This window comes from Conger conger, chromosome 2, assembly GCF_963514075.1.
Source record: "Conger conger chromosome 2, fConCon1.1, whole genome shotgun sequence".
Taxonomy (NCBI): domain Eukaryota; kingdom Metazoa; phylum Chordata; class Actinopteri; order Anguilliformes; family Congridae; genus Conger; species Conger conger.
Genome location: NC_083761.1, coordinates 79,640,310 through 79,653,035, shown reverse-complemented (window position 1 = coordinate 79,653,035; position 12,726 = coordinate 79,640,310).

Here is a 12,726-nt window from a genome sequence, read left to right as displayed (position 1 = left end):
ACGCAAAGGGGGTATTTATTTGGGATGTTTACACACCGTGGGAAAGGGGGGAGTCCAGCAACAGACTCACAGTCCACAGTCCGTCCTCCTTGTCCTTTCTCTGTTATCCAAATCTGGCTCCTCAGCCAAAACAGTTGAGCACACACACACACGCACACACGTGCACAGACACACGTGCACAGACACGCACATGCATGCATGCACACAAACACACATATGCACACACACACACATCTTTGAGTAAGACTGGGTGTAATATTGATTTACATATTGAGTAATATACCCACCCACCATCCAAAGACAAAATGTACTCTCCCTTCCCCCTCTCTCTTCCCACACACACACACATACACACATACAAAAATACACACATGGACTGCGTGCTGAGGCAGGCTAGTACACTGGCCATTACAAACAGGGGGGTCGTTCAAACTGTGTCAAGGGTATCAGCGAGAGTGTTGGTCACGCTGTCACAGGATATGGAATGTCTCCACTGTGACAGAACAGCCCTGTCACCATTCCGGAGTCCCGCCACCATTCCACAATGTTCCCTTATCGAAGCTGAACCACGGGAAGGGATGTGCTGTACAAAATGCAAGATCTCAGATTCACCCATCGGCTCAATGCCTTCTGGTGCACTGACCGCAATACGGAAGTGAAGAGGGCTTCTCTCTGTCCATCGGCATAGACGGATACATTAAGGTTGTGCAAAGGCGAGAAGCAAACGTAAAAAGGAAATCTTCAACGCATTAATGACGCGAAAGGACAAGGGTTACTGCAGTGAGACTGAATCTGGCCTGGTTCTCGCTCTGAAGCGGAACATAGGATCTATGCTGTCATACAGACAACATGGCTCCACTGGGCCACCTGGGAGAAGAGCACATTCGGTTAAAGAAAAACCTTAAACCTAGCACTCTAGTTCCAGATGAACTAGTAATGTCAGAAAATGTAGCAAATTAATGACATTATTTGACTGGGCACTGTCACCCTGTGGAGGTTGTTGAGTGCCTCCAGTGGCTTCTCGTCTTGTGGACAACAAGCTAAGTATCACTGATTGTATCCCATTGCCAAGGCACGCAGCGCACAGTCTGTGAGTCAGGAACACTGAGCTGGTCCCAACATATTCCTGTCGAGAGCTGGTGGCACAGCTAGGACCTGGGAACACTAACGGGAAGGAAATTCGAATGACTCCTCATCTCCACACTCATTCTACCTGTCCAAGGTGACCGACACTCCCGGGATGTCCGTCTTACCCGATCGGACAGCGGTGGCAGAACCGGGAAACTGGACAGGGCCTTTTTTTTTTAGGATCTGACAAATTGTCCCACTTGGAATTTTCCCAGACATGGAATGTTGGCCTTGTGTCCTAAAATTCCAACTTGAAAACTCCAACTCAGGCAAAGAACTTGCTGTAATTACAATCTCCTAATCTGTCCCAGGAGGTGATTGTAAGATTCTTTGAGTGGGGGGCGGGGGGGGGGGTGTGAGGGTAATTTATTTTGGAATGCATGACGTACATATTAATGATCAACCTGTGGATCTACCTCTCCTCATCTACCATGCATCTGTACTGATGTTTTAAGGGGTAAGGGCGGTCCTCATTTTTGCCTAATTCAAGTTTTCTTGATTCCTCGTGTCCTTTTCTTCACGTACGTCACCTCGACCCTGGCCCTGAAACTGTGTGCCCTGCCCTCTACCTTTCGACTGTTAGCACATGAGACCAGAACAGCGGCAGAGGCTTACAGTAATACGTATGTAAACCTTATTATTCCATGATCTTAAAACGAGAGCTTGAAACAGATGGAAAACCCATGCAAGAACGCTGCAATTCTTTAACACACGTCACTTATCTTTGTCCAGTTTCTTTGCAAGAAACAGAACATATGACAACAATACAATTACGCAAACCAAACACAAGAGAAACATTCATGAAGGAAACCATCAGAAATTAAAGGTAAAATAGCTGCGATTTCTGTGTTAAAACATTGTTACAAGACCATTGTAAAACCCTTCCTATCATTTAAAAAGGCTCACTGACATGCTGACTCACCCTCTGCCTGTGTTTATAATCCTTAAATTCAGGTTTCAAAATATGCAGTTGACAAGCTAAAACATTGTATAGATGTACAATAATTCAAGCTCATTGGAAAATTGGGTCTAATTGCCACGGCCAATGGCGTTTCAACGTCAGCGCGTTCACAGAGAAGGGGGAGGGATAAACAGTGTTGTGGTTTGAACGTGTTTGTTGCTGCAATTCCTCCCTTGACTGTTAGAAGTCCAAAATTACCTACTGTATATATAAAGTCAAGGATAAATCAAGTATTAATTATCCTTGACTTTCTGAATCCTACTGTTCCACTTTGTTTCCGCTCAATATTATTTTCCACAAACTCCTCAGATAATATTGTTTCATCGCAGCAAAAGTAAATTACGCAGAACCTTGCCTAATTTTCTGTCGGAAAAAGCAAAGGGCCAATGACGCAGGTGACCGGGTTGGGTCATTTTTGCAAATTAAATTTTCCAATCTATCTTTGGAATAGGGCTTCTGTAGGGGCACACCGCACTCTCTCACCAGCAGAAAGAAGGTCAATGATGGGCTATTAAGCCAAATTACACTCATTTAGCAGATGTGCTTGCACAACTTTCAGTGTAAAGGACTATACTGGTGACCATATTTTGCATTTAATAAACAAGGGGACAGGGCTGGCTGCTGTTATAAACATAATACTAGGCATTTTGTTCTTTCATATGCAGTCTATGGAATTAGAAATCCCATTAGGATGGGTATTTTCAGCCCCCCCCAAAAAAGCTTTTTTTGGGACAAAGTCGACGTCTAAGTGCATTCACCTGAGCTGTATGAGAGAAGGAGGTGCGGAGCGTATCCCAGCATGCATTGGGTGCGAGGCAGGGATACACAGCCGGAATCTCGTACCTACGGGCAAGTTAGAATCTTCAGTCTAAAGTTAACAGTCTGAGTCTGTGGGCAATTTAGACTCTCCAATCAGCCTAACCTGCATGTCTTTGGACTGTGGGAGGAAACCGGCGTACCCGGAGGAAACCCACGCAGACACGGGGAGAACATGCAAACTCCGCACAGAGAGGCCCCGGCCGACCGGGATTCGAACCCAGGACCTCCTTGCTGTGAGGCGGCAGTGCTACCCACTGCACCACATGCCGCCACCCATGTGTTATGCAATTATAAAACATTTTTTTAAAAAGCAAGCAAGGGAAAAACATAAAAAAGGTCTCATCTCATTTCCATCAAACATATCACATATTTCCCCTCTAATGGAAATGCCTGATATGTTGTTCAGCTTGGAGAGGCACTCAGCACCTGTTGGGGTAACAGGCCTCGAGAGGCTTCTGTGAAGCGAAGTTTCAAAAAATAGTTTTTCTGGGAACGACAAGGGTCTACTAGATGCAAGCCTCCGATGCTGCTATATACACCTCTGTATCCAAGTGAAAATCTTTTGAATCTACTTGGTCCCTCCACCTCCACAGAGAGAGAAACAACACAGCTATCACCCAGTGCAACTGAAATGCTTTAAGTAACCCAACAAAAGCAAAGCTTTTATAATAAATTATGGATTATGGCTCACATTACATTACATTACATTACAGTAATTTGGCAGATGCTCTTGTACAGAGTGACGTACAATAAAGTGCAAATCAGAACCAGGGACCAAGGGCGTTGAAGACCCTTGAGGAAAGTACAGTTCCGAGACTTAGCTGTTGCTATGACGATTACATCACAAGGCTGCGGTGTGCGTGCGTGATCGCAGGTCCCGATGCGACGGATCACAATGCGAAGTGCGGATTTGATTACGCCTTTAGAAAACCGGTCTCTGACACAGCGACGCGCACGTGCCACGTACCTCGCACAATTACACACCCCGGCTCAGGTCCCGCCAAAAACAAAAAAAAGCGGAACAATGGAGATAATTCTCGACCGAGTTCGGCTTGAATCACGGTGATTAGCTGCCGCGGGAAAGCGTCAGTCTCAATCCCAGCGGGCCCCGGGGGACCCACGCTCGCCCACGCTGACGTCAGCAGGACGGAGCTGCGTTAACCTCGGCTAAGAGCTCTCTGCCAAGGCCGCGCGCGTCGAGAACGGAGGCGTTCCGAGCGGATTTTCCCCCCTCCCTATCGAAGGCTTGGGGAACTGCTCACGTGGAACAGGAGAATGTGATCCTGGACTAGCGGGAGGGAAGATTGGGAGCGGAGACTGAGATGGGGGTGTTGGGGGGGGGATCATCAAAAACCCAGGATATAAAGGGAAGACATAGTACCGTCACCTCTTCCTGAATCCAAAGGTTATCAACCTCAAAGGAAGCCCGCAGCCTGCCAAAGGGGTACAGGTGTTCCACACGTGCGGTGCACTTTCGCAGTGGAGGAACCAAATCCCTGAATTCTCAAGAAAACATACGGTAAGTGGGTAATTCTTAAAGTTCAGTAAATGTCGCGCCGAACTGCATTTATGTTGAGAGCGTGCTCACAATGCCCTCTTCACGACAACGGTGCCGGCCACACTGCCCTCAAAACGTGGCTCCAGGAAGTCTGGACGGCTTTCCGTCGCAAGCCCACAGGGCTTAAGGCGTTGGTTTAGTATGGGCCGTTTGGTTGTGTCTGGTTCACGTAAGGCCAGACGGTGAGTTGCCGCAAATGGAAAGGACTGTTTGCCTCTTTTCATTCACACACATTTCCATATGAATGCAACATGAGAATACACAGCGGTGCTGCCATTTTAAGCAAAGGAGGAACTGTCAATGTTTAACTCAACCTTTGCACAGTTCTCCATCCCTACAGCCTCACCACCCCCCTGATATACCGTGTGGTTTCCAGTAAATGATGTACTGTATGTGTAGCAACCCACCTGATACACCGTGTGGTTTCCAGTAAATGATGTACTGTATGTGTAGCAAACCACCTGATATAACGTGTGGCTTCCAGTAAATGATGTACTGTATGTGTAGCAACCCACCTGATATACCGTGTGGTTTCCAGTAAATTATGTATTTATTATTATTTATTTATTATGTATATTACAATGGATGATTGTATATTTCACTTTGATTGCCCTAGCTCTTCAGGTAGCAGCAAGGTATTTGGGTGAAAACCTGGCTACATTTGGTCGAAAAAAGCTAAGCCGACTAGGACATAGCCAGGCCATACCTTGGTAAAACCCAAGCTATATTCGGTTTACCTTAGTCCATTTGCGGCTTTCTTTCACTGGGGATGCTTTTTTTATAGGTGAACTGACTGCCCTGAGGATAGAGGAGCATGTTCTTATCTAAATGGCATTTATACCACACCTTTATCCAAAGCGCTGTACAATTGACGCTTCTCATTCACCCCTTCATACACACGCTCACACACCAACGGTGATTGGCTGCCATGCCAAGGCACCGACCAGCTCGTCAGGAGCAATTGGGGGTTAGGAGACTGAGGTGCTCAGTGACACTTCGACACACTGGGAAAAAAAATCTCTGCCAGTGCCTTCACCAAATTATGACAAACCAGGTCGTCAAGAGTGCAATTAGCCCGCTGTGACCAGTAATCGCTCCCCGTGTGTCTCAGAGCCGTGAATTAATCTTTCCGCGTAGCGTCCTGCTAATGAGCGCCATGCGCTGTAGCCTCAACTGGAAAGGGCCGGCTGGGTTCTGCATCATCGAGGAGGAACCGAGAGGGAACGTGCTTCACCACCCACCGCTTTCTGCTCCTGTGAATTTTTCTTTTTAATCAGGCAGGCAGAAACCTCTCTTCCCCCCCTCCGGCTAATTCTTTTTAAAACCTTGTTTAAAAAAATTGGTTTAATTAATGACAGCGGATGAATGTAAATACATGTAAGTACATCTGTAGCATTACTGTACCCACTAGTGCACACATAGCTACTATATGCATGTGTGCACTAGTGGGACAGTAATGCTTCAGATGCAACAGCAAGTGTGTGCCTTTGTGTGTGTGTGTGTGTGTGTGTGTGTCTGTGTGTGTGTATGTACAGTACATGAGTGTGTGTGTGTGCACATGTGTATGCCTGTGTGTGTGTGTGTATGTACAGAATGTGAGTGTGTGTGTGCATGTGTATGCCTGTGCGAGTATATGTGTGTATGTGTATGTGTGTAGGTACAGTACGTGAATGTGTGTGTGAATGTGTATGCCTGTGCTTGTGTGTGTGTATGTACAGTACGTGAGTGTGTGTGTGCATGTGTATGCCTGTGCTCGTGTGTGTGTGTGTGTGTGTGTGTGTGTGTGTGTGTGTGTATGTACAGTACGTGAGTGTGTGTGTGCACGTGTATGCCTGTGCATGTGTGTGTGTAGGTACAGTACGTGAGTGTGTGTGTGAATGTGTATGCCTGTGCGTGTGTGTGTGTATGTACAGTACGTGAGTGTGTGTGTGAATGTGTATGCCTGTGCGTGTGTGTGTGTATGTACAGTACGTGAGTGTGTGTGTGTGAATGTGTATGCCTGTGCGTGTGTGTGTGTATATACAGTACGTGAGTGTGTGTGTGCATGTGTATGCCTGTGCTCGTGTGTGTGTGTGTGTGTGTGTGTGTATGTACAGTACGTGAGTGTGTGTGTGCATGTGTATGCCTGTGCTCGTGTGTGTGTGTGTGTGTGTGTGTATGTACAGTACAGTGAGTGTGTGTGTGCATGTGTATGCCTGTGCTCGTGTGTGTGTGCATGTGTATGCCTGTGCTCGTGTGTGTGTGTGTGTGTGTGTGTGTATGTACAGTACAGTGAGTGTGTGTGTGCACGTGTATGCCTGTGCTCATGTGTGTGTGTGTGTGTGTGTGTGTGTATGTACAGTACGTGAATGTGTGTGTGAATGTGTATGCCTGTGTGTGTGTGTGTGTATGTACAGTACGTGAGTGTGTGTGTGCACGTGCATGCGTATCTGTACGTATGTGTTTCTGCGTGTATATGGCAGAGGCAGAGGCAGAGCAGATGTGTTTCACAGCCCTGTAGCTGGACCGGCTCTGGACCTCTCGCAGACCGAAGAGGTGCGGCACGTTCACCTGTCAGGACGTCTGATCGATCCTTCCTCAGCGCTTCTCAGAGTCTCCGACCGGGAGCTCTGCCAGAGAGCACTCTACACACAACATATTTATTTAACCTTTCCGTGCACATCAAAGGCCTCCAGCAGCAATGGGAGCAGCTTGCTACCAGCACAGCTGAACCTGTTTCACAGTTTCCCTGCAAAACACGCTGCTGTCCTGCACATGGTGTGAGGCACCAGTTAAAACCGCAAAAGTAGAGAACACATATTAATACTTCCCTGCTTACGTTTAAAAAGTAAGGCAAAAAAAAAAGAAGCTTTAACATTTTTGTTAAGGCTTACAAAATTGTCCAGAGACAGACTAAACTGGAGATGGTTTTGCATATGGGCACACATTGAAGACTAAAACAATAAACGCCAAGACGTGACATAAATTGCACATTATCTGTGCAATATAACTGTAATTACTTAATAAAGAATGATTAGTGTGTGGCTGGTCCCTGCAGATACTCCCAGCGCTGGTGATTCAGCTAAATTACAGCAGGGCAAATACCCCCAGCCCACTACTGATGGGACTGAGTGTGTGTGTGTGTGTGTGTGTGTGTGTGTATGTACAGTGTGTGTGTGTGTGTGTGTGTTTATGTGTGCGTATGTACAGTGTGTGTGTGTATGTGTGCGTATGTACAGTGTGTGTGTGTGTGTGTGTTCATGTGAGTGTATGTACTGTGTGTGTGTACAGTATGTGTGTGTGTTCATATGAGCGTATGTGCAGTGTGTGTATGTGTGCACCCATGGATATGAATACTTTAGTCAATGCGTATTGTGTTTGTGTGTGTGTGTGTGTGCATGTGTGTGAGCACTTGTGCGTGAGAGAGTGTGTGTATATGTGCATGTGTGTGAGTATGTGTGTGTGTGTGTGTGTGTGTGTGTGTCTGAGAGAGAGAGAGAGAGAAAGTTTGTGCACTTTTTAAGATTCGCCTTAATTCTTCAGGACAGTGATATTTACACACCTTGGACTTCTGGGGGGTACACAAATACAGGGCAGTCACGGGGAACCCTCATGGCGGCTGCTAGCGCGTCGCGTGCCAGGAAGCCATGACGACCGACCAGCATGGAAGGCAGAGCCATGTTCCCGTGCCATCCTCAGCGGTCAGTACAAACACCGTCAACCCGCCCCCCCGTCCTGCCGGCCCACGTCAAAGTGCCAGCACGCCACAGCCAATCAAGAGCTTCCAGCAGTCGAAGGTTTGACTCCTCAAGCAGCCGAGAAAAAAAAGAGACCTTCAGTGGCGTTGCTCTGTGAGTTTTCAAATGAGGCAGAAACTAATTAAAACAAATGGAACTGAAATCCACTCCAAATGAGGCGAGGCGGAAAAAACAGTCCCTGTGCAGACACCTTTAATCGCGGGCGGGACCGAAATAGTACAAACCTCCCCTTTAAGCAGCAGCTCAGTGTTTACTGAGGGGATTCATGGTTGAGTACTCCACTCTCGTTAAAACAGTGCCTCACCCCCATGGAGCCTCCAAATTAAAAAAAAAGGTTGTTTACATCTCCAAACCCCCTCCCCCTGCCCAACACACACACACACACACACATTTTGCTTTAGACTTGACAGCAGATGTCTTGCAATGCTGGTTCAGACAGGCGGGAAGGAAGCAGAGGAAAAAAAACTATTCTGGAGGAATTCATGTGATTCGCTGCACCACTGGAGCGGCTGCAGAAACAGCCTCTGGAAATGGAAAAAATGTGACAAACCAGCGTGACCTCCGTAGCCCCGGCCTGTCACACCTGCCTCTCAGGGCAACCCGCAGAACGCACACAGCAAAAATCTATAATAACACAGTCCAGAGGTGACCAGCGGTACTCCATTACATCACATCGGTCTGCATTTCACACTGAAAGATGAAATGAGGGGGTGGCCCGGGGGTCAACACTCGAGGCAGGGCATTTTATCCCTCAGCTCATGCAGTACGTCGTACATGGGACGATTAACCGGAGAAAATAATGACACTCTCCTGCCCACTTTGTTTATGTTGGTACGGAATAAAAAATGCCTGTTTCACGCCACATACCGGGATCCAGGGAGTCTGTCCCCTACAGGATGTGGGGGTGATTTATACCCATTAGGGGGATCGATAGCGTGTGTTGTAATTACTATTTTAATTTGACTTTTCTTCTGACAGAACCTTGTTTCGATATACTGTACCGCTGTTACACATTTCACAGTATAAAACACTTTACCCAATCGTGGTATCTGGGTGGTGATCATGTCTTTATGTTGCCACTGATAATAATGCAGGGGTAAATGGTTGGCAAGAGTATTCCAGGTGTAAACAGCACTGTGTCAGGCCTGGGTTTAGACACCTCCAGTGTCTCTGCTCCTATATAAATACCACGGCAAGCTTCCATTCCAAGCACCCACGCAACTCAACTCTCAATAAAAACAAATACTTCCTGATATCGATCTAAAGTTCAGCTTTCGCTGACTTGGAGGAGAACCCAACCGGAAATTTCCTACGCTTGAAAAAGTTCCCTTTCGGGTTTCAGTTCAAATCCCCCCCCTCTTTAAGTCTTGCCGGCCAGATTTCCGGGGAGATTGAATGTCGTTAAGGGAATCGGATGGAGGCCACTTGGCCAATCGGAAGCGGCGGTGACGCAGTCGTCGGGCGGACTGATCCGCTGCGGGCTCACCCTCCCCCCGCTCCGTGGAGAAGGGGAAGAAGCCGGTCCCCCGCACAGCCAGCCAATCACACGCTTCAACAGGGGGGAAAATCGCCTGGTTTGAGAATCTTAATCCTTTGGTGTTTCTGTGTTGTTTTGGGGGGAGGGGTGGGGGGCGTCGCTGGGGGGGCTAAGGGAGGGCAGTTCAGGGGGGGATGGGGGTGGGGGGTGGGGCAGGTGTCAGTTTATGAAACAGTCTGAAGGACCTGTCTCTGTGTTCAACGTAAACAGACGACAGAGAGGTGATGATGTGGGCATGTAGGGGAGGGATGGGGGTAGACAGGGGAGGAGCAAGAGAAAGAGAGGTAGATCAAAGAATAACGGAGGAAGAGAAGGAACTGTTGTAGAAAAAGGGAAGAGTAAGTGTTCAGGTGAACGGAGACGGGCAGATCGGGAGGATGGAGGCTGAGGTCCCGTGTGAGAGACCGGATTTGGGAGGAGGGACGGAGGGAGACGACAGGCGGAAGAGAGGCACGGAAAGGAGGGGAGCGGGTGCTGTTGTTTATGAGGCAAATCCAGAACAAGGCTCTCTGAGGTTTAATGTCGCTTCCAGAGGGTCTCCGAGCTGACTCGGAGCAGAAGCTGCAGCTGTGTGCGGAGCTTGCGGGGCCCATCTGCTCAGATCTCACAGACTCTGGGAGAAGTTTGAGAGAGAAACAATTCATTAAACTAAAAAAAAAAAAAAGAAAAAAGGGCTGGCACGAGCTGTCGGTGGTTCATCCTGTAACAGTTCTGATCCAGTGAGCGGATGGGCTCCGCGGTCTGGTCTGCTGACGGATTCGGCAGCCCCTCAGGGAAATGTATAATTAGCCGTAGCAAAACCATGAGAGGGAGGCATTTGGCCAGCTGGGACGGCTGTGTCCCTCGCCACCGCCCCCTGCCGGTCAATCAGCTATATTGGCTCAGGCGGTAAGAGCTGTTCTCTGCCAGTCGGAGGGTTGCCAGTTCGATCCCCTGCCCCGGGTGTGTTGAAGTGTCCCCGAGCAAGACACCTAATCCCTAAATTCTCCGGAGAAGCTGCCTTGCATGGCAGCCAATCGCCATGTGTGTGTGAACGGATGAATGAGAAACGTCAGTTATACAGCACTTTGGATAAGGGCGCTATATAAATGCCAGCCATTTACCATTTACCCGTAGTCTGCTGGCTGAAGCTGCACAGGAAGAACCTTCCACCGATTCATTCACTCATTCACTCATTCACTCATTCATTCATTCATTCACTCATTCATTCATTCATTCATTCATTCACTCATTCATTCATTCATTCATTCATTCATTCACTCATTCGTTCATTCACTCATTCATTCATTCATTCATTCATTCACTCATTCATTCGTGGATTCATTCAGTCTGTGCCCCACTAGCGGCCCGCGTTGTGAAAAGAAGTGGTGCCCTGCCTTCACGCGCTTCACGGCGTGTGGACAGTCTGGAGCTGAGCGGCTAAGCTACACGACCGGAATCCAGAAATGCTGGTGGTTCAAGCCCCGGTGTAGCCATGATAAGATCTGCACTGTAGGGGTGTCTCGGTGGCGCAGCCTGTAGCGCACTGACCGCATGCTCATTGTGAGCCGCGATGTCGGCGGTTCGAATCTGACCGTCTGACATTTGTTGCATGTTTTTCCCTCTCTCTCGCTCCCATTCTTCCTGTCTCTCTCTCTCTCTCTCCCATTCTTCCTGTCTCTCTATACTATACTGTCCAATAAAGCTGAAAAAGGCCTAAAAAATATCTAAAAAAAAAAAAAGATCTGCACAGTAGTTGGTCCCCTGAGCAAGGCCCTTAATCAAACATTGCTGCAGTGCGATTGCCCCCAGCTTAGTCCAATCAACTGCACGTCATGAAAGACTTTTGGATAAAACATGAGACAGTAGAGTGCACATACTACCACACTACTGAATCGATAGAGGAAGCTGGGGCTATAAGTGTGGCTGCTGAATATGATTGCTGGTTCCCGATTGAGAGGGAAGGAGGCTTACGCTGAGATACACGACGTGAGATAGCGCAGCTGGCCCCGGTTCACGTGGCAGCTCACGGGGTTGAAATTAAAGCGCAGGTGTCTGTGACCGGAGTCAATAACAGAAACTACACCGACACTCCCGTTTGTTTTGTATTCCCAGCGGGTGTCTGGAGAGATGCGAGATGATTTATCTATGGAAACGCTGGAGTTCTGCCAGTGCTTAACCCTCGTGTTGTCTTAATGGTAAAAAAAAAAATGACCTGCCAATATGTTTAACAGCAGAGAAAACCCCCTAAGTGATCTTTTTTCAACTTGAAATTTCATGACCAAGTTTGTGATGTATGGTAAATGGTTGGCATTTATATAGCGCCTTTATCCAAAGCGCTGTACAATTGATGCTTCTCATTCACCCATTCATACACACACTCACACACCAACAGCGACTGGCTGCCATGCATGCAAGTGCCGACCAGCTCGTCAGGAGCATTTGGGGGTTAGGTGTCTTGCTCAGGGACACTTCGACACAGCCCGGGCAGGGGATGCTCTTACTGCCTGAGCCATGTCGCCCCGTGAGTGACAGGTTGTTTCTTCGTGCAAAATAGACTTGGGGTTTAAAACTCAATTAAGCTGCTTTATTTTAGGGGTTTAGTGAAGGCCGGGTCATTTTATACCCTTAGGACAAGGGGAGTATACAGAATGTTAAGACTACACTAGGGTTAATCCACCTAGAGACTATTTTAGTTTTTCTATTTTGAATTTATTTATTTTTTATTTGAGTTGATTCAGCTTGGCTCTCTGGGTTCAAGGACCCCATGTTTCGTTTTATATTTATTGCAGATCTTCCTCCATAATTTAAGACACAGAGTTTAAGAACCAGGAAACATCCGCAGGCTTGGCTCAATGAGACCCTATGCTATTCACTCAGTGAGGAAAACCTGACTTTCAATCAGAGGGGAACATGTTCTGTCTGTGTGCACATACACACACAGGCATGAACACACACACGCACATGCACACACGTGCACACATACACAGATGTACACACACACGCA